Source organism: Manacus candei, unplaced genomic scaffold (genome assembly GCF_025592945.1).
Source record: "Manacus candei isolate 608988 ecotype Guabito, Panama unplaced genomic scaffold, ASM2559294v1 h1tg000035l, whole genome shotgun sequence".
NCBI classification, from domain to species: domain Eukaryota; kingdom Metazoa; phylum Chordata; class Aves; order Passeriformes; family Pipridae; genus Manacus; species Manacus candei.
This window is the reverse complement of record NW_026138083.1, coordinates 2853275-2875292: the sequence shown is the minus strand read 5'-3', so window position 1 is coordinate 2875292 and position 22018 is coordinate 2853275. Positions and strand designations below refer to the sequence as shown.

General features: G+C 44.9%; 2 long non-coding RNA genes across 5 annotated transcripts in view; one reads left to right on the top strand and one right to left on the bottom strand.

The window, feature by feature from the left end:
* The window catches only part of LOC127473362 (uncharacterized), a 277370-nt gene extending 266312 nt beyond the window's left edge, over positions 1-11058 (top strand). Inside the window, exons 20-23 of one of the 2 annotated variants that reach the window (XR_007905379.1) lie at positions 1149-1272; positions 2787-2874; positions 6395-6560; positions 9675-11058. This is a non-coding gene — a long non-coding RNA (uncharacterized LOC127473362). Of the gene's footprint in view, positions 1-1148; positions 1273-2786; positions 3761-6394; positions 6561-9674 lie in introns of those variants that run through there. The other variant, XR_007905380.1, reaches the window with a different exon arrangement.
* Positions 1-22018, bottom strand: part of LOC127473363 (uncharacterized) — a 258364-nt gene that overhangs the window by 24689 nt on the left and 211657 nt on the right. The window lies entirely within an intron of this gene.

The following is a 22018-nucleotide window of genomic DNA, read 5'->3' as shown; positions in this document are numbered from 1 at the left end:
AAATATATACAGAGCACATAGGACCAGTCAGAGAAATGCTCTTCACCGGGGACAATTATATTTATGCCTAAGAACAGGAGATCCAGCTTAGGTGTCAAAGGGTGTTTCTTCAAAACAGAAAAGTTATTAACAAATCATAGGGTTATGTGGGAGGGTTTGTAACACAGAACTGCACTAAACCATGCAATGATCTACACACACAGTCAAAGTGTTCGTGTGGTACTGAGCACAGCAGAATAAATTAAGTAAGATAAAACGAAACAAAACAACCTCACAAATGCAAGGCTGCAAATGCAGAACAGGCAGCCGTGCAAGGGGTATTTCAGAGACGTACTGAGCCATTATTCCTGTGGCACGTGGGCTCAGAGAGGCTCCCAGACCTGACCAGTCTAATCCACATCAGCCGGGCAGACGCGGGGTCGGGAGGCTGACTGTGGACTTGGGCGCTTGGCACAGCTGTTTTCCTTAGGTGCAATCCGCTTGTCACTAGTGGTGGCACTCTGCCTTTGCTGTATGGCAGCATATGTGCTGGCCACGTTTGGGACCCATTATATCTCCTTCCCCTGCAGCCACTTCCCTTCCCTTCTCGTTAGCTGCATGTCCATATATTCTTCCCTGCTCTCCCGCCACATCGCAGTGCCAGCTCTTTGCCCCCTCTGCTTGCTCTGCTGACTGCACACACTGCCTGTGCCAGGGACAAGCTTCCCATATTCCAGCCATCTGGAGATGGGGCAGAATTTTGATATACACTGCCAAATTTGCATATACATATGCACGTGTGTGTGTGTGTATCTCTACACGTACATACAGACATGTTCTATAAGAAATCATATCTATTCCATCTCTGAAACACTCACCTGTTCAGAAATAGTTTTGCTACCAGGGAGAGCACACAGAGACAGAGAAAAATTGAAGAACAGCCAAGGAAATCTTTTAAACGTGGTGAAAACCCAAACTAAAAGCAAAGGTGGAAAAAAGGGAGGGGATGGGCTATACGTTCACGTTTCAGCCTCTGCAATTAAAAGCCTAGTTACTGCACTAGCACATACCCATTAGTAAATGCTGATATATTGGCTTGCAGATGAAGCAGTACCTGACTGCCTGCCCAAAGAGGCACTTAAATGTTTCCGCTTGCTTTGTACACACAGGACTGACTGCAGGACTCATTTTTGCTCAGTGTTGGGTCACCGCATACGACAACAACAGTTAAGAAGAAATTTGGTTGATGTCTCATTTTGAAGGGCTCTACTACTGCCAGCCTCCTGACTCCAGGTACACACAGTTTCCTACCAGGATGCTGGGACACAGGTACAAGGGAAAACATCTCCAGTGTGGAGAGATGAGCTTGCCCAGGCGAGTTCCCACTAAGCAGTGGGAATCCCATGGAGAGTCTTCCTTGGGCTCCCTGCAGGTGTGGGTGTGCAGCCAGTAAAGGAACATTGAGCTTCAGGATAAAGGAGCTTTTCACTCTTTTAAAGAATATTAAAAATGCAGCAGGCTCTGATTCCCATTTATACAGCTATAAAGATGTCCTTGATTACTGAAATTCAGATAAGGTCAGATTTCCTTCTCATCCCCCTCCAAACCAGAGCGTCCCAGGGTTTGGGAGCTTCACACCTGAAGCCAGTCCAGTGGAGATGCCTCTGGGAAATGCAGACCCACATTCAGCTTTTCATTTCCACATACATGAGCAAGTTAAAATCAAATTTCCACTCATAATAAACCTCCAACCTCCAAACTCTAATTAAACAGGTTTTAAAAAACGACAACAAAACAGCAAACAACTACTCAGCTTTGATCTGCTTCTTTTTTCATTAAATTTATCTTTAAGTATTTTCTAAACCTCTCATCCCAAGGAAGCAATCACAAAAACCCATTAGGGTTATTTTTATACAATGGCAAGAACACTGAATTACCTCCCTGATGTAGTTCCTGTCTAGGTAAGCGACACAGCCAAACCTGGATCTGCATGTCCTATACACCTGCTGGTTTAAATGCTACTCCAAGGCAGCAGTTGGGCAAACAATGTTCCAGCTGTGGCCTGGGTGGGCTCATCTCAGGGAATGCCGTTCCTCCCGGCAGCTGCTCTCAGCAGTTCTATCCCTCACCTCATGATTGCCTTGTTCAGCAACAGGTCAGCCCAGCACAATCCCTCACCTACTCCCAGGCTCCCTAAGTACCAGTGACAGAGGATGAACCATCTCTGGCTTTCTCTGCAGCCCCACTACATTAATGAACAGCATTGCACAAAAAATTGCTGCTGACAACTAAATCTTTTCATAAATCGTGATCCTTTTGGACATGTTCCTCCATTCTCCCACCCTCTTACACATAAACAGGGAGAAGGTTTAGGAAAACCAAAAAAACCAGGGTAATTTTGGTCTTTTCTTTGAGGCAACTATTCGTGAATCAGCTCAGGAAATCAGTCTGCTCACTTTGGGATGCACTTTTGAGGCAGGTGACTGAACAGAAAGAGAGAGAGAGACCATCCAGAGATAAACCAGAGACAGGTTTTCCATTGGTACCTGTTGCTGCAGGAAAACTCACAGCTGGGTCAGCAGAGGTGAAAGGATGGAAAATGCCTGTCCATTTAACATAAATAGTTACACCATGCACATACATTTCGTGCCATCTCACTGCCCTCAGAACCCTCAGGAATGTTAAGTAGGTAGGAGGCCCCTCTGAGCAGAGAGATGTCCATAGCTCAGGGCAACACTCCCAAAAAACAGCCTGTGGGGCTAAGAAGGTTTTGCAAGCAACAAACGTGATGGACTTTTTATTCACAGCCACCCCTGACAGAGCAGTTGATCCTCAGCACGGCAGCGGGGACAAGGTACCTGGAGGCTGTGCAAGTCCCACCCAAGGGGGAATTAGGTGAGGATGCTCCACCTTGCTTTGCTTTGCTCCACCTTCTGAACAGAAAGGTTCTGCTTCTTGGGTGAATTTTTGTTCAGCAGCCCCCAGCCACACCATGGGAGCAAAAACTTTGAAACCTCCTGGCTGAGGAGCCTGGCAGCAAAGCTCCAACCTGTGACCCAGGTCGAGGTTTTATCAGCCATCAAGGAACAGCTCTTGTAGTACATGAATGGCCAACTCAACTGCTTGGAGAAAGGAGCTGATTCAGGCTGCCAGTATTGGCTCTTACACAGATAATAAACTAGACTGGCCTTTCTCCTGACATCACACTTCAATCAAAAACTTTCTCGCAAAATGTCACTTTCAAAGTTGCAGCTTTAAAAAAAAAAAAAAAAAGAAAAAAACTCTTTATAAAAAATTCATGGCCACAATGATCTGATAATGCAGCTTTCTGATACCAGCAGATGTTTTGTCTAACATGTTCCCTGAAGCTGTACTCTGTGCCTTCATATCTTTCATTTCCAGTTGCTATCTGCTGACTGTGGGATGTCATGTACGTACCCTATAGCGATGCACAGCAATTCGCATCTCACACCGCCGTGCGTAATGAGCTTCACAAGATGCTTGTCGCAATAACTACGCACTTCCCCAACCATATGGAACACAACACTCCAAAGCCCACAGACACTTTTTTTTATTACAGTTCAGATCCTTAAAACATAATCTGTGTGATGTCTAGTGAATGTACGTGAAGAGCTGCTGAAAACAAAGTTAACACTTGTTCACATCATCTGTTACAAATGTCCAATTTGGGACAATAAATTTCCTCGGAACCTGTTCTTTTGCTGACTCGTTGCTTTATCTTTTTTCTCTTTCTCTCACGTCGGTTTTTTTATGAACTATGCATATGTATTAAATGGGATTTGTTGTCCCTAGATACCAATTTGCATAAAGTGCAAGCCATCATTGGTTGGAGAGAAGCAAATTACTTCTCCAGCAAGATCACACTTCTTTTTTTTTTTTTCTTTTTCCTTTTTTTTTTTTTTTTAATTTTAACAAACCGCAGGCAGAGGCTGTTAACAGCACTTAGCCAGATATGCAAAGTATCACTTTTCTCAAAAGCAGCTTGATCAATGAGCAAAAAAAAAAAAAGAAGAAAGGGAAGGTATTATTCAGTTAAGTACAATGCAGAAATGTCCCAAGACTGAAGCTGTTCACCTGTAACTTGAGCTACCTGATTCCCAGTTAAATACAATCCCAGTATGGCTTAGCACTTGGGACACAAAGCAAAACAGCCTGACTGAGCAAAGCCTCTCAGGATCACCATTCCCATTGTCCCCAGTGTGTTCCTGTAAGTCCCAAGTGGTTATTCCACATGTTGCTCAGCTCCCTCACTCATTCCTTGCTTGCTCATTCCTGTCCCCACACATTTATTCACCTTGGGCACTCCTGAAGGGCCTGAAATGCCTGTACAAGTGCAGGGAGGCTCTCTGATGCCCTCCCCTAATTTTCCTGGCTCCCTGGCACAGGGATGCTCCATAGGATGGCAGCTGCCATCCTAGCAGGCTTTGGACAAGTACAATCTCGTTTTCCTTGTGCTCCTCATTGTGCACACCTGGGACACGTTGGCAAGAGCCTCGGCTGGAAGACTGTGACAGATTCCCAGGTTCAGAGCAGCCCTGCACGAGCCCTCTGCTTCTGGGGAGGAGGAGAGACAGAGCAGGGGATTTTACAGATTCCTCAAGAATCAGATTATCTGAGCAGAGCTGTGATGCACAGGCTGATGTACAAGTGCACCAGCCCACCACTAAAAGGATTTGCAAGCCATGAGCCAGGCTCAGTTAAGAAGTGTGAGATAGCAAAATCACTGAAGGGGACAAATCAGCAAGGATGCTGAGCTGCAAAGTTTCCAAGCAGATCTGAACTTCCCAAGAATTTAGTGCTGGGACATTGATGGGGGTGCTGGGGAGGAGTCTTCTTTAAAGATAATCTTTTCTTCTGTTGAGCTCTCTAAAAATGACTGCAGGATCTGCCTCTCCCCAAACATTCTCTCAGAATTCAATCTCAAATCCACCAGTATGATGTGTTTGGATTATTTTACTTCTGAATTTAATGGACAGATGATGCTTTCTTAAGCATGGTTTCTGGGATCACACATAACATTAGTAACTGATTGCAGACCCAGGACAGTTAATCTGGGCAGAGGTGAGGACTTGATGCTGAGGTGTCTTTCAGGGAGCTGCGGGTGCCAAAAGAACAAGGAAGGGCCCAGAGTGAGTCAGTTCTCAAGAGACAGTCTGTATTTTCCTGCATCTGTCCAAAGACACAGAAATACCCACAGATTTTACGCCGTGTGATGATTCGAAGGTGGAAAAAATAGTTTCCGTCTGCAGAAATATTGGCAACTTCCTGCGGCTTTTGCAAAAAAGGCAAAAATGCCCCAATTTCACACATCTCTCCTATTAACGTTTGCTGCTTTGTTTCCCTATTTGTATTTGTCACATTTAAAAGGAGTAAAATAGAATTTAAAAGAAGATCCTGACTCCCAGATGAGCACGGAAGCACAAAGAAGTCATGCAAAGATTATGAGAAAAACTCACATGAGGGAATTAAGTGGAGGCTTTGAAAATGGGGTTTTTTTTTTGTAACCAAGGGCACTGTCACTGTTAACCAACAGAACTGCTGTGGGACTGGGTGAGTCCTGTTTGGGACACCCTCCCTCAGACAGGGAGAAGCGCATGGAGCTCGTCTGCCTAAATCTGCAGCTTTGAAAGGCGGGAAGGATCAACAACGTTCTCTCTGAGGCTTCTCTCGCTTGAAATGCCTGGCACGCTCACCTGGCAGTGCAGAGAGGCCGTGCCTGGGTGCCTTGGTACAGGTGCATCTGCAGCCCCATCCCTCTGGAGACAGACATACCCAAAGAAATCCACTGCTGAGCTCATCCCAACGCCGCGGATGAGACCCAGCTGTACAGTAGGCGCCAGATAACATGCAATCATGGTCTCCCACTGCAGCAAATTCTACATAAACCCAGGCCTTTGAAAGAGCAGTAGTAAAAAAAAAAAACAAATGTGTTTTTCTCATTCCTTATCTGTACCTACTCCATTTTACCTGAGGCTCACTATTAGCTCAGCTGGTGATGTCACTTACTTCACTGGAACCTGTTATCAGGAAAGATTTCTCCCAGGATTTTCTGTTTTGCCGGCGTTGCTCTTTGTGCAACGTTGTATTTCATTCCATTAGATAAAGGGTTAAGTAATTCACGTTTTACCCATATAGACTAAGTTATACTCCCTGTGGGTTGCTGGCTTCCTATTGGCTGGAACAATGACCTTGGAAACAGACAAAAATGATGCATTGTTGCAATAAATATTATAGCTTGCACCTGTTTCTAATTAAGTCTGCCAAACAATTTCAGAGATACTGAAAAGAGAAATGTGTTGGCTTCTAATCGGGTGTTCTTTGCTGTTTGATCTGGATTTTTCAGCCCCCCACATGACCTCGCCTTCTTGGTTCTTGTTTTTCTTTTTCTTTTCAGACTTGCAGAAAGCAGTAGATTGAAAGGTGGCTTCTGAAAGAGGGGCATCTCTGCCTAAAATCAATTGTAACTAAAAACCTGAAAATTGATGGATTTACACCAAGGCTGAAAGTAGTTTATGGCAGGAGACCTCAGAAATCTCCAGTATGGATTACTGCTTTTATAGGTCTGTTCTGGTCTTCTCCTTTTCCTTCACCTCCTCCTTCTCCTTGCTTTTAAACTTGGGAGCTCAAAACAATCTCTAGCTGTTTTCAGTCAGGATCAGGCTGACTGGGAAGCAGGAGGTTTTTGCAACTGGACTTCAACATGTTGGAGAAATAACTGAGGAAAAGTTTTCCTGCTACCGCTCACCAAAGAAATGTGAAGGGAGCAGTGGTCACCTTCCTCTTCCAGAGTTAACAATACCCTGGGAAGACTCTGGCAGTTGTTGCTGTCAGAGCAGGGGCTTTAGGACAGGTACAGATTCAGGAAGAGAGCACTGAGGCTTCACAGGTCGTGGTTTGCAGTTCAGCATCACACTTTCCACTCACTGTATCAATTCTGAAGTTCATCTCCCACTGAAAGTGTTCCTTGGTGCCTCATTCCTTGCACACTGACCTCCCCAGGCAGTGCAGCCTGCATGGATTTAATGCCTGCTCTGTGATCCAGCTCCACGGACAAATGCAAACATATGTGGCAAATGCTGACAGTTTTCCCCACCATAAGAAGTCAAGAAATAAGGAATTACTGTTATCTCCATTTCCTAAATGGGGACTGGAAGCCACAGCTCAGCCAACACTTCTGGCTGTCAATGACAGAAGCAGCCCAGTCCCTTCGGTCCCTGTGGGGTCCCTTTTCTCACGCTGGGATAAGCATTTGTGCATCTGTATTTTGGAACTGATTGAGGAACTTATCCATCTGAAAACTAATCCAGGGAGGGAAAAAAAAAAAAGAGTTTTTATTTCAGCCACATCAACTTCCTGATTTTGGTTTGAATGCAACCCAGCAGGACGGGACTGAGCAGCTACGACGGTGGGAGTGGAATGCAAGGATTTTGGATGGAATTACATGAAATCACAGAAGAAATATGACATCAAGAAGACAATGTAGGTCTCCAGAATGCACAGGTGCCTTTCTCTGTTGCACATGCCATACCCTCACAACCTAGCAGAGGGGTTTGCTGGCTGTCTACAACTGCTCTGAGCCACCCAAGGTTTATTCTGTGTAGACAACATATCTCAGGAGTGTCGTGTTTGGTGGAATTAAATGACCCTCTGCCCAGTCAAAAGTTAATTATTTGGGGGTGGAGGTTGCAGGGGGATTATTTCAGCAGCCACATTAATGAAGGTGGGATCAGACAGGTTAAAAATAAGCGTAGACACAAGGAAGATATGGGAAGGGAAAGGAACAGCTTAACCTGTGCAGTGGGACGATGCCCTGCATCACTACTATGGCAAGAGTTTTGTTCAGGAGGAGAGACAGAACTACAGAGATATTTTGCAGGGTTAGCACGTCTTCCTCTGTCTGATACACTCCCTCTTCCCCACTTTTCCCTCGATAGCAGGTAATAAAAGGCCTGCTGGTACCCCCCATGACTGGAGGTACCCGGAGTGGTTCAGCCCATCGTGAGTGCTGTGCCAATCATTTAACAATTCCCACAGCTGCCTTTGTGAGAAGCCTCTCTCTTAAGCCTCTGGTTTAAGAATTTAGAGTAATCATGTAAAAATGATACCCCTGTGCTCTATGATCCGCTGAATCTCACTAATGCCGGATCCCAGAAGAGGGCTTATTAATGAAAAGATGCAATGCCTCTCTCTCTGCTCATGTTTCACATGAATATCTCTCATGGATTCGGCAGTAAACCGTACTGCTGATAAAGTGGGTATAATGAACCTCCGTGCTCCACGAGAAGGAAATCTCGGACTGATGGAATAGGTACCTGCTCCACTTCCCAGCACAATGGCAGGCTCGGCAGGGACGAGGAGAAGCACTTGGCTGCCACGGGAATAGCGGTGCAGGCTCCCAAATCCTGGGCCTGCTTTGCAAGCGATGCCTTCGGCTGTGTGAAAAGATCAAGAGTTTGGAAGGGAGCGGTTCGTAATTAGCTGAGAGAAATGAAATTATGCTTTGTTGTAAATCACCGAGTCAACAGACGGAAGGAGGTTTTTAAAGGGACAGCAGCACCTTGAGGCTACTCTGTGTCCTTTCAACATCACACAGTAGTCAAAAACCCGGCTGGCTCTCGCCAGTTGGCCAGATTTTCAGCAAGGACGAGCACCAAGTGTTCTGCAAACAGCAGGATCCTGCCACTTCCAGCCCCTGACATCTAATTTTCAAATACTTTCAAGTACTGCCTCTGTCCTCAAGATCCCCTGCTAACGGCAGCAGGTTTTGTCATCAAGAATTTCAAATTGTTATAAATCCTTCTGCTGGAGCAAAAACAAACAAATGATGGAAAATCTCCACACTAACAAGAAGAAAGGCAGCTTCCATGTCTATCCACAGGAAGAGAAAGCAAGTGACTACCCAGAAAGCACTGTGAGGCAAAGAAAAGGAACAGGTAAAGTGCTGTAGGCAGCAGTGCAGTCAGGCTCTATATTTCTCTGAGGCCCTCTGTGATTTATGATTTCCATTAAAAGAAACACATGCCTTACAAATTACCCCTAATCTCAGCATCAGTAGGATGGCACAGGGCAAGCAACAAGAGCCTGGAAGGTGTCACTCTGGAGTATCCCAAAACGACCAGAGAGACCAGTTTTAAGTCCAACAACCAGACTGTATCTGCTCGGTTTATCTCTGATACCTGGATCACCTTTACAGAGTCAGCCCCACGTGGCCAAGTCCAAACCTTTGTGAGGCTCCAATCTGAATACAGAAAATTATCACAGAGATGACAGCACTGCAGGGTGACTGTAATCCCATCTCAAACACTGGTTGTTATCCTCTGCATGTCTGTTCACTGATTTACCAATCTGTGGAAAAGTTAGCACTGTCCCTCACTTCCAGGGGATTCTCTGGTTAGAGGGAATTCAAACACCCTGAAACTCCGTGAAACCTTAAACCTTCGTGTGAGCAGCTTGGGTATAACTCCCCGTGTTATTAATACCTAAATGCCCCATATGTTGTCTTTAGAGAGGAAGGCAGTCCCATCACCTTTATGTGTGTGCTTTCTTCCCTTGGCTTTTACATTTCTTCCACACGCAGAATGTACTTAACTCGCTGCCTATTGAATGAAGGATTAGTATTATTTTCCTTCCTCCGGTGAACTTTGTTTCACTTCATCCTGCATATATTTTGCTAGGCTGTGTTTTCCTGCCAGCACACCACTGTTCAGCAAACCACCGTACTTAAGGCCAGCCAGCTAACACAGTGATCCCTTTTTACTCACGAGGAGTGTTTCCATAATAATGGCTGTGCTCGTGGGATGAATGACAGCTTACACCGAGGAGCACGGGAACGCACTTCCAGAAGCTCTGCCGAGCTGGGACGCGACTAAAGCAGCTTCAAACTGCCAAGACACTTGAAACATGCAGGGGAAGACACGGTTTGAAATGGAGCCTGCTACTTAGCTCCTCTGCTGGCATGAATGTTGACCAGGGACTTCCCCGTCCTCCCTTTTCTGTGCTGCTCTATCTCATGCTGAGCTGGACTGGGAGCGCTTGGAAAAATGCCCAGCTTTGGGTCCCGTAAAAATTAGTATAAAACAAACAGGTAACAAATTTGCAGTGGCTCTGTAGGAGGTTTACAGTCTCTTTTCTTTTGTTGGGAAGATTGGTTATGTTGCCCAGTAGGAAAGCAAGTGGAAAAGAAGGGTTTCTTTACAACTCACTGTGCTCTTGGAAAAACGGATTGGGAGTTCCTGTTCGCATCAGTGCAGCAATGCAGACCTCTCTGGTGGAAGTATTTTCTTTTTCTGGTGGAATTATACCTCAAGTCCTGCTAGGTAGTTACTCTCTTTGTTCCTGTGAGCCAAGCTAGTTGCAAGATCATGCTATGCCATGCTTATAACCTCGCACTAAAGAGGAGATTACAAAGGGGGCAAAATACCCTAGAGGGTTCCCCTTTATCAGAACCTTCCCTGTCAGTTTGCCTTCTCATTTCCTGAGCTCTTGTCTGATTATTAGTGTACTGACAGAATAAAAATAACCTCATATTCCTACATGAATCATAAATAAAACCCTTTTATTTCATCAAAGAGGTTGGCAGGTTTATAGTCCTTTGCAATGCATGCACGATGTGAATGACATACCTTTAATTTTGCTGACAAGCTTGTCGGGGTCCTAATGAAAAAGAGTGAAAAGTGGGTGACTTCTCTAAAGGTTTAGCAGTTGCTTTTTGGTGAGGATATATATTTCACCTTGCCACTGTAATCAAGGAGCCAACTGATCTTGGTAATGAACTCTTCAATTACAGTCCACTCCTAACTCTTCAAGAATGCCAAGGCAACAATGCCACAGTGATTATTGCTGATATTACAGATTAAAGCAACCTGGGGGAAAAAAGGAGGGGGAAAATATAAAAGAAAACCTGAGCAGTGTCCTTGCTAGAGCTCCAGGTATCAGGGTGCATCAGCAATGATCCAAAGAGCGATCAAATTCCAGATTTTGGACAGCTAGATTTTATATCCCTGTTGTACACCAGGCAGCAATAAAACCACCATTCCCACCTGGGTTTTGACAGCATGTGTTCATCCCCATTTGTTCAACCCGACTCTTTGCTGTTAGAAACCAGTATCCAGAATGGTAGAGGTTATCTTGGGACAGCCCCACGGAAAGGAAAAGAATAGTGCAGAGTATTTCTTTTGGTGTCTCTGACAAGCAAGCTCCCTGATAAAGGTCTCAAAAAGGAACACAGAAAACAGGCACGGGACAAACAATCAGAAAATCTCTCCTATTTCCACTCTATGAGAGAGCAGAAAGGTTAACTGCTTGCACAGAGGGAGGCAAACAGTTAAAAATACATATTTTTAGCAGTATTGGCAGTTCCTTCCCCTTCTCCAACACAACCTTTCTTATTTCCACTTTCATTTTACTGTCTAATTTGCTCATGTAAAAGTCATGAAGAACACTGGCCCCTTAGTTTGCTTATTGACCACAAACAAATCATCAAAGCCACGAGCCTTTTCCCTTTCCTAAAAGGATTCCTGCTTTTTTTTGAAAATGTCCCAGGTCTTCACTTAATAATTCTGAAAGAAATTAAGGGAACAGGACAACTTTATTTGATCTCTTGGAGCTTAACCTTCTTTTTTGGTGGCAATTCCTCTCTTTAGCGACACCTCATCAGGGAAAGTTTGGGATTTGGTGAGTTATCCCAGCCTGTTTGCTGGGGGCTTTTTTTTGCCTTTATTTTTTCTTTTTCTTTTTGTTTTTTTTTGGTTGGTTGGTTTGGGTTTTTTTGTTTTGTTTTGGCTTTGGTGGGGGTTTAGAGGTGGAACTTCAGAGAGGGAAAATGAGAGGGACATAACTAAGGTCATCTGACTGGAGAAAAAAGCAGAGGTAGTGTGTGCAGGATTGTGTGTACGTGGGGATATGGGGCAGAAAAAGGGAAAATAAACCATGGACACTGGATTCCAGATTGCTATCTTGTCAGGACTTTACAAGATTCCAGAGCTGCACTTTTAATTTTCATTACTTTCCATCTTCCTTTGATAAGCTCAGAAGCAGTATCTAATTTTATTAGGAGCTTTTCATCAAACGTGGATATCTTCCTTCCTCCAGGGATTCCCCAGCCACAAAAACATCAGGTTCTGTGAAACATTAGCTAATCCCAGTTAGAGTTACTTGACCCTATCAAGCTAAGAAATAAATTTTACTCTTCATGAGAGTCCTACTGTTTACACTCCAGACAAAATTCTTAGATCTCAACGTTTTCAGAGGAAAAACATATTTCATAATGCCAGAAAACTGGCCTTAAGGACCTGGGCCATACAAGCCTGAAACTGTTTCTCGTTTCAAATTAAATACGTTGACAGACTTCCTCCTGACTGTGGTTGACACCAGGGCCTGGTTTTCTTGGCATGAGATCCAAAGGGGTGACAGGAGGAGCCCTCACTGGCAGCACCCAGTCCCATCCACGAGGCTCCCTCCTCCCCCCGTGGCTGCACATGGAGTGACTGCCCAGAGCCAGAGCACTTCTCCTGCTCAGTGCAGTGCTCAGAGGGGAGAAGGAATGTGGTTTGTACTTCCTTAGTGCCTTGCTCAACCAGCACAACCCCAGTGCTTTGGAAAACAGGGGACCAGGCACTCTGGCTGTAGTGCTGTCACTCGTTCAGCTGTTTGCAATGTAAGGGCTTGCTAGAAGAGGTTAAGAAAAGACTCATATGCTCCAAAATTATCAGTTTGTTATCACTATTAATAATACTTTATAGTACTTAACATGCTACTTTTAATCTTCAAAGCACTTTGCAAATATTAATTAATCCTCACAATCTGCCTGGGGGTAAGCAAATGCTGCTGCTCCCATCAGCTGAGTCACAGGGTTCACTGACTTGCCCCTTCACATCCTGCTCTGATGCTCAAAATATCTAAAGATGCTGTTTCCCATCCTCTTAGATGGGATGGTGGATGTGCACCACTTTCATACATCAGATACTTTCTTACAGGCCTGACTTGATCCAATAACTGCAGCTCCAGCTGCTTGGACAAGGCTGCAGTTTGCTCCCTTCCCTTGTGTTTCTGCATTGATGGAAGAGGTGGGCAATTACCACTGGGTAATTAAAGGACTGGGTTCATGGAGGAGCTCCTGGCTGATTCCTAAAACTACCTCCCAAACTCTGCTTTGCAGTGGAGGGCTGTGCCTGTGTGCACAGAAGTGATCAGAGAGCCACAGCTTAAAGAAGCAGCAGATTTCTTTAAAGATTTTAACAGACCACCATCACTGGAGACATAACCAGAAGGAAGTGTTTCACTGAAAGCAGCCTGTGTTTGTGAGGACTGATTAGCCTAATGTTTGTTTTTTCTTCACTTGTGGGCTGGGCTTGTTTTGTTTTCAAACAACTTGCAACACTTCCAGTGCCAACAACCAAATGAAGGTTTAAAGGAAAGGAGGACAGGCCCATGATGTGGCTTTATTTGTCCATGCTTCTTTGAGTTGGTAAATCACACTGCATTGCTTTATTGAGTGTCCCTTTAGGAGTATATTGGAAAAAATTCTATCTGCCACAATTAATACAGTGCCTAGTGCATCACACGGCACAGCCCTGGCGTCCAAACTCAGCATTCCCTGGGAGTCCTTTGGTCCCACACTGGATGCCAGAAAGGATAGTGGCTGTGACATGTGATACAACTGCTGATAAATGATGGTGATAATGCAGAACAAAAAGGCTAATGAGTTCTCCCCAACACCACGCTACTTTCATGAAATGAATGTGATGATGACCCTATTTGCTTGTTTTTCTTTTTTTTTTTGGCCAGTGAGTTACTTATCCCTTTACCTGCATGTTAGTTTTATCTTCTCCGCACGACACTATGGAGAGACAGCCAAAATTAATGTCAGCATCTCCCTTCACTTTTAAACTATAAAAGAGCCTTTGAAGGTAGGGTAAACCAAAGAGGCCAGTAACTAATTATAACCCATTGTACTGGACTTTGGGAATAATGAATAGAAGCTATTCCCCGTGCGCCTACCAGAGACAGTGGTGTCTTTGTGGGCGAGGGAGATCCCTTCACTGGACCAGAGAGAGCAGAAATGGGATTGTTAATGTATGTAAGAGGCAGGAGGATTTCTATGGTACTATTTCATTGCAGAGGCAGAAGGTAGCAGAGCCAATCATGAAAAGCGTAAAGGTGTGAAGGCACAAAGATGGAGAGTTGATTAAAAGCTCCGTGGGGAGCGGGAGCGAACAAATCAGTGGTAATGATGGGATTATGCCTGAGCGGAACCCAATGGTCTACGGTGTCCTGGTGACTTGGTGCTGGGATTAAACACTGCAAGGAGCAGAGCCCAGCCCTTGTCCTGCCTGTCAGCACCTGGAGATGGGCTGATGGATGGGATTGGTTGTGCTACAAAACTGGGTGAGGTCTCTTGAGGAAAGACCCAGCTCAACACGAGCACCTCTGCACCCCTGTGAGATGTGAGGGCTGAGTCCTGCCCGGCCACGAGCCAGGGGAGGAGCAGTGGTGTCACAGTGTCTGTCACGGCTGTCACACCCAGGCAGTGGGACAGGGCTCATCTGGGGAAGTAAGGAAAGGTAGAGGATGAGAGAAGGGGCCTGAGGGTGCTCGTTGAGGTTGGAGGCAGAGGAGCGGGGCCGTGGAACTCACGGTCGTGGGAAGGGACAAGCAGAGGCACCGGGGGCTGAGTGGGGCAGCAGGGCAGGGGCTCGGAGGCACCGGCAGGAGCTGAGGGAGCACAGATCAGAGCTGGCTGCAAAGGCACTGAGAGAAAGGCCTGGAGCAGCTGGAGGGAGGGAAAAGAGGACTGGAGCAGCCAGAGAGATCAGTGCAGGACTGGCTCCAGCTGGGGCAGCAGGTGCCTGGCCTCACCGAGGGCCCTGTTGCCAGCGACTCTTCCACGAGCAGTCTTACAGTAACACAGTCTGATTTCCCCTCTCCTGTACTATTTTAGGGGTTCCTCTGTTGGTCTGAGGCACATATCTTTATGTACGTGTGTATCCCAGAAGCCCCTATCACAGCAGCAGGATCTGTGGTTATTGACCTCAGGAGGAGGGACCTGGGGGACCTTTTGCCTGCCCCAACTTGGTCACACAGTGTTGCCACGAGGGCAATTCCAATGGATGCAGGATGAGTCAGTGAATAGAGCCTGTCAGGATAGACAGCGAGCTCTGAGGTCTATCCCTGAGGGATAAAATCATGAGCATGACTAAGCCATAACAATGAGCAACCCAAAAATTTTCTCTCTAATGGCATCAAACACATCACCTCAGAGCCAACTGTCAAGGCAGCACTGAGGAATGCAAGGGGACAGTTTGACCTCAGGTTTTGCATGACAGGAGATCCTCCCACGCCACACTGCCAGAGCCAGACCTTTAGCAAATACAAGGGCATGCCTGGGCTTTTGGCATGAACACATGGTGAAATAAGTGAAAGCTTATTTGCTTTCACTTCAATATTCGCCCAGGGGTGAAACAGGCCACTGAAGCCACAGGGAAGCTGTTCCTAGGTGGCCTCAGCCAGATCCTGCAGGACTACTGTGTTAAGAGACCTTCAGATTGCTGGAGTCCACTTGTGCTCAGGCCAGCTGGGTAGGACAGAGCCAGCTGGACTCATCCAGACTCTCCAGAAATAAAATTCTTGAAAGAGGAAGACAAAGACTCACCAGTAGAAAATGCACAGATTCTTTCCAAATGGTCTTAACAAAGATGACTTAAATATGGAGAGTTAAAATATCCCATATGTCACCCTTCTTATGTATCTTTTATACAGGGTCAAGCCTGAGCACAAACTAATAAACCCCTGATCGAGAGAGGAGCTCGATATCAAAAAGGACAATCTGGTGTTTGGCTACTTCTTTGCTTTTTCCTAGTAATAGCAGGTGAAAAGCCTAAAAGGAAAGTATTAAGGCTCAGAATTGGGCCTGGGCACGTGTCCCTGGATGGGCCCATTCTCCAGATATGTTTTCTTCACTCTTGAAAGCACCAAGCACCAGAAACTGGAGAGGGAGATCCAGACACAGCACAAATATTAAATGTAAATACAACACATTCCAGCACAGACCCTTCACTGAAACAAGCCCTAGAGCAAAGCTATCTCTTCCTGTTGATGACAATGCAAAGGACTTCAGCATAATAATATTTACTCAGTTAAATGAGAGCTGTAATGCACTTCAGCCTTAGAAACAAAACTTGAGCTATTGAAGTGTCCCGTTTTCAAACCCGAGGGTTTATTTGCAGGTGGCTGTTGACTTCAGGGGGAGTCACTGCTGCCACCAAAGGCTCTGCTTTGAAAGCCTCCTCAGCAGGAGGAAAGGTTGTGCTACATGGCATGGAAAATGATGCCCTTCTGCTTTAACTCAGGCAGAACCCAGAGCAAGGAAGTGCAGACTTTGTTCAGACACACACAGAAGTAAAAATACATCTTAACTTTAGGAGTTTCTACTTTACAGAGTCAAACTAACCCTAGAAACACAGGGACAGTTCGACTTGGCCTCTTGACCAGTCAAAACCTGTACCTCAGAGACATCCCCATCAAAAATTCCACGACATTTCCAGTTCAGCACTACCTAGGACTCAGGAGCTGAGCTTCCACACCCATTTGTCCATTACTCTGCCCAGTTACCTTCTGCAAGTCACTTCACCATCTTTTATTTCACTTTTCCTCAGTAAATTTGGAATAAAAATATTCAATCTCTCGGAGATCTCTGGGTGAGAATTAAGTATTATGATTATTATGAGGCACACTTATACTAAAAGGGTGATGCCAGCGTGGTAAATAAGGTGTCTTGTCTAGTACAGAGTATTTTTTGGCAGGATGTGGTAATTCTCTTTCTAATAAAGACCACAACTGTCCTCATCTTTGCCCATGTATGCGAAGCACTCGAAAAAACCCTTTGCTTTTGTAGATCCAGCAACTTTAGAAGACAGGAATGAGTAAACAGCAGACTAATCATTCTGTCTCCATTGACAAGCAGTGAAGGAGTTAATTATCTGCTTCTTTTCACTAATTCTGTTGCAGAGCTCAGTTGTGCATATTAAATGTCCAAGTTACCAGATTTAAAGAAAAACTTGATCTCAATTTGGCTACATATTAGAAGTGCCGTTCCCTGTTGTCCTACCTAGCACTGTTAATTGCATACATTTAGCCCTCTATTGGAGAATAATTTAGCTTCAGATTGAAAAGAAGCAGCCCTGGCCTTGGTTATTTTGGCATACAAGACTCCAGTATGACTCTGTTTTCTAAGCAGACATTAATGATTCTAAAACTAATATTCATTGTTTGAAGAGGCATAGCAGCCTTGGCATTTACTTAACCTTTTGTCTCATGTATGAGACTGAGTCAGCCTAAATCCTTTCCTTAATTAATATCTATTCTTCTTTTTTTCTGTCCAACATTATTTATTAAACAATTTGCATGCAACAATTAGAGTTGAGAGATTAGAAAAAACCCCACTGCACGAGCAAGCTCACTTCATACAACAACCACCATGAAACTGGTCTTCCAGCTCAAACAAAGCTCTGAGCAGGAATGAGATGGGAACAGGGAGTAAGGAAGGTCAGGGAAAAAAAAATGGAAAACCAAGTCTCACCATTCACCTCTTAGCCCTAACATTAAGCTATTCCCTACTAAAAAAGTAATAATTCTAGAGGGAAAGAGATAAAATACTACTGTAAAAGCACAAAACCCAGGGATCTGACACCTCTAGTCAGTGATGATAGTTATGATTGTGAATAAAGTGCAATCACTGAAACTGTTTGCTTATTGCTGTGGTGGAAAGAAATTATCATTTCAGATTCCTGTCGTGCCTCACAGGACAGCACTGGCTGCTCCCAGGAACTGTCTCAACTGGAGCTCACCACTTTTCCAGCCTGTTTGTTTCCATGCACTTCTCTGCATGGAATCTTCTGTGATCACATCTACTTTGGACATAATGCTGAGTGTGCAACAAGAGACCCTTGGGAACGTTGAGATCGACGTGGAAGATGGCAAGGACACCTCTGGCAATGAAGGAAAAGCTCCTGACCCACATCTTTCACATGAACCAAGGGACAATGAACCCTCAGGGTCCTCAGGGTCACATGCATGACTTGCTTCTTTGCAGGGGGAAAGGACAGTGAGGAAACAAAGCAGGGCCATTGCTTAGAAACCTTCCTGAGAGCTGAACTGGACCACTGCCACTGCTCCAGAGCTGATGCTCCCAAAAGAAACAGTCCAGGGATCCAGACATGTCATCGTATCCACAACTACCTCTCCAGTGTGACACTGCTTTAAATATTATTTCAGACATATAGTTCAGCAGGTAATTCCAGGGCATGAACTTAGACAGCAGGTTTTAAAATCCAAATGCACGTCTATAAACCCAACATATTAATAACTTAACAGTTTTCAATAAGACATCAACATTTGCATGCATCTTCCTACTTGTTATGTGCAGTACTACATTTTTTAATGTTTCTTGGATGGCAGCCAGAGAGTCTGAGTCCCTAGTTAGTTCATCTATTACTTTCTTGCCACAATAGATCTGGGTCTTGGCCAAGTACTGGACTCATACTGCATACAAAACCACAAAATTCTCTCCCTTATCTATTGGTAGTCTTCCCTTCCCAGGGAAGGGGGGAAAAATAGCATAAATTAAGATAAATAAGTAAATACATAAAAATTCAGAACTAACTGTAATAGAAGTATTTTTAGCATTTTTAACACTATGTGTAATCAAAAGATTTCCTTATGTATTTATACAGCTTTAGTCTCCCAAGAGTCTAATTCATGACTATTCACCTGAACAGGAGAGGAAGATCTCTTCTTTAAATCCCTCCTGGAGCTCCTCATGCTTTCCACAAGAGTGAGCAAGGTTACCTGACCTGAAATAAAACAGGGGAGGAAGAGGCTTCAGTGCCATCCTTCCTCTTTCAGTGTTTCTCAGCCTATGGACTATGGAAGGGTTTAGAGAGGCCAGGAAGGGTTAGAGCCGGCCTCTGTTTTACATTTGACCTTTTTATCCGTTACTCGGGGCCTCTGGTGTCTGCAGAGGAAGACAGATGAACACAGAGGAGATGCCTTTTGAAAGAGTCCTGAAAACATTGTCCAGTGCAGCTCTGATGGCAGGGCAATGAATGTTGTCTTTTATTGTGGGTTTAAGGTAGCCAAGTAATACTTAGGTTAACAAAGAGCAAGGAAAAAAGGACGAGGTGACGCGACGATCCCGGCCGCGGGTTCACAGCCACATTAATCCACCAGAAGTCTGAGCTGCCCCTGAAAGGGCTGGTCCTGCCCACCCAGCCCTGGTGGGAATGTTTTTCTCACTTGTAGATACATATTGGATCAGAGAATGAGGTGGGCTAAAACATCACCTGACCCTAAGAACGCCCCTTGGTGCTGCTGAGCACAGGGAAACACAGAACTCCTTGGAGCAGGGCGGGCAGGGATGGGATGGGAAGGTGTGTTGTGTCCTTGCTGACCACGCAACCACCACAAAACCCGAGCCAAGGACGTGTGGGGCAAAGCCAGGAGCAGCAGGGAAGGCACCTCCTTTTCCCCTGGGCTGCAGCTAAAATCCCAGCCCAGTCCACACGGAGCACTCTGCTGTCAGTGGAGCACTAATCACAGCAGTGAGCTGGGCTGACTTGTAAAATTTTGCTAATAATACCAAGGTAGCTGACAAGTTAATAGAACACGTGATTCCTGCACCTTCTGCCTGAGCTGTGTGAGTATTTTTTTCTGCTTAATTTGCCCAAACAAAGCATCAGTGCCTTAAGTTCCGTTGTTTCAGAAATTAGATCCTCTTGAAGAATGAAAGGATGCTGTGTTTGAGAAGGGCAGCTTTTTTATGAAGACACGTAATTAATGGAAGCCATTAAAGATACTTGTAAAAATGATTCAGATTTTTATATATGATGACTAACTAACTTAGTATTGCTCTTCTTGGTCAGAGATTAACGGGAATTTCTTAAAGGATAAAGAATTATTTAACAAGCTGCAGGATATGTATGGGCTTGGAATACACTCTGTAATAGTGTGAATAATAAGAAATGTGGCTATTTATTTCCTTTACTAATGAACCAAAGCTGAATTCAGAGATAGCAAGATGTCAAAAAAAACCAACTCCCCCAAAAAACCTCAACCAAAACCTAACAAGGTAAGTGGATGTTTTTTTACATGAATCTAAACATAGAGTTTCGCAAAAAATCCCTACCATTAAAAAAATCAGGTTGCCATGTGCTCAAACTCCAGGTGGTAGAACAACACACCAGCACTATCTCTGAAATGACTGAGAGGCACCAAAGACTTTAAAGAAAGAGTTTAAAATCATGTGATGCTGAATATTCAGCAGCTCCTTGTGAGGGGAGAGAGACAGCAAGGCAGAGAGAACAAACCACTGCTGCTTGCAAGAGCTTCCCACGAAGAAATTTTCTTCACAAAGCAACAACAACAACACGCTTGGTCAAAGATTTTTATGCAAGGAAAGCTGACTTCTAAGATCACAAGTAGCAGAGTCACTTGATGGTTTCCCTTGATGATGGCACACGTGGACAGCTTTCATTTTCCCAGCTCTTTCAGATTTTAAGTGACCTCAGTGTGTATTGAAGTGTCGTGTCCCCTCTGGCTTGAAAAACACGTGCAAAGAGGGAGTAGAGCAGCTCTAGGCTGACATTGGCTCCAAGGGAAGGGAGCAGATAACACTTCAGGAGAGAAGGAAGTGGAAAGCAAACCAGTTTCTCAGGCAGCTGAACAGAGTGTTTGGTTCTCTTCACAAGTGATTTGACAAGTATTTTCTGCAGTAACTGTTCAGAGCTACAAACTGCAGTGTTCCTGTAACCAGGTGAAGCAGCAATAGTTCCCTCTCTCTGGCTGAAAAAAATAAACACAAACTAGCTGTTTTCCAAAGCAGATCCCAACCAAGCCAGGCAGTAGCAGTGAGCCTTCTGCAGCTTGACACCCAATTATTTTAATATCCACTGTATCTTCCCCCTCTCAGGGCTCATTGGGCTTTCTTCTTTAACTTTTTGAAGGCACACAAAGAATTGAATAACCTTTTCTCTCCATACCTGGCTGCAGCCACATCACTGAGGGGGGTCCTTTCGACATTTTAAAGGACCTGAAGTGTGTGACAACATGGCACTGCAGTCAAGAATCTTGCCGGGGAACAGAATAAGAAGATTTATTTTATTTTTAATATTTGAAAGATTTCAAAAAGCATTCAACTGGATTTCTCACTAAGAGGATGAGTGAAGAGAATCCTTTGTAACTAAGCTGGGAGGCCCAAGTCTTTTATCCATTGTTACACAGTTTTTCCCCAGGGCAGAGTTAGGAAGGCCTGCAAGCCCCAGAAGCTTAACAAGACGAGTAGACTGGGTGGGCTTTCCTGCCGTTGCCTAAGCTGCTCCCGAGGTAGGAGCCGGCAGAGCCGAGCGGGTCCCGCGCTCCATCTCAGAATATTTGGGAAGATCCTCACGGCAGCCCTGCTCTCACAGCAGTGAATCTGCCCAGCAAGGCACACACCCCCTCAGTACCCAGCCACCTGCAAGCCTGCTTCCCTAATAAACCAGGAGCAAAACCATTCCACAGCAGATTAGCAGCGAATTGGCACTTGGATTAATCACTGTGAGTAGGACTTCGCCAAGCTGCCTTTTCCTGTCGGCTTTTCCAACTGGTTAGTCCAAGATACCTTATCTCTTCCAGGATAGACGGTGTGAAGGGAGGAAACCGGTGTAACTGTGCTGCTAACACCTTTTTTTTCCCCCCCTTTTGAACTTTTAACATTTGTATGTGAAAACCCATCAACGTTGATGCAAATGAACTGGTTGGTTTTGATCACATGGACTTGGATACATATTCCCTGAGCTTGGTTTAGAGCAGTGATGGACTCATCCCTCTTTCCCAAGGTTGTTTGTATGTGGGTGAAAGTGAGAACTTTGAGTGATTCCCACATGCCAATAATGTGAACAGGAGCTCAGGTCCTGAAGCAGGGCACCCAGGACATGTTCTAACCTCACAACTCGTGTTCTAGGACTTGACCCACTCCAGTTAACCA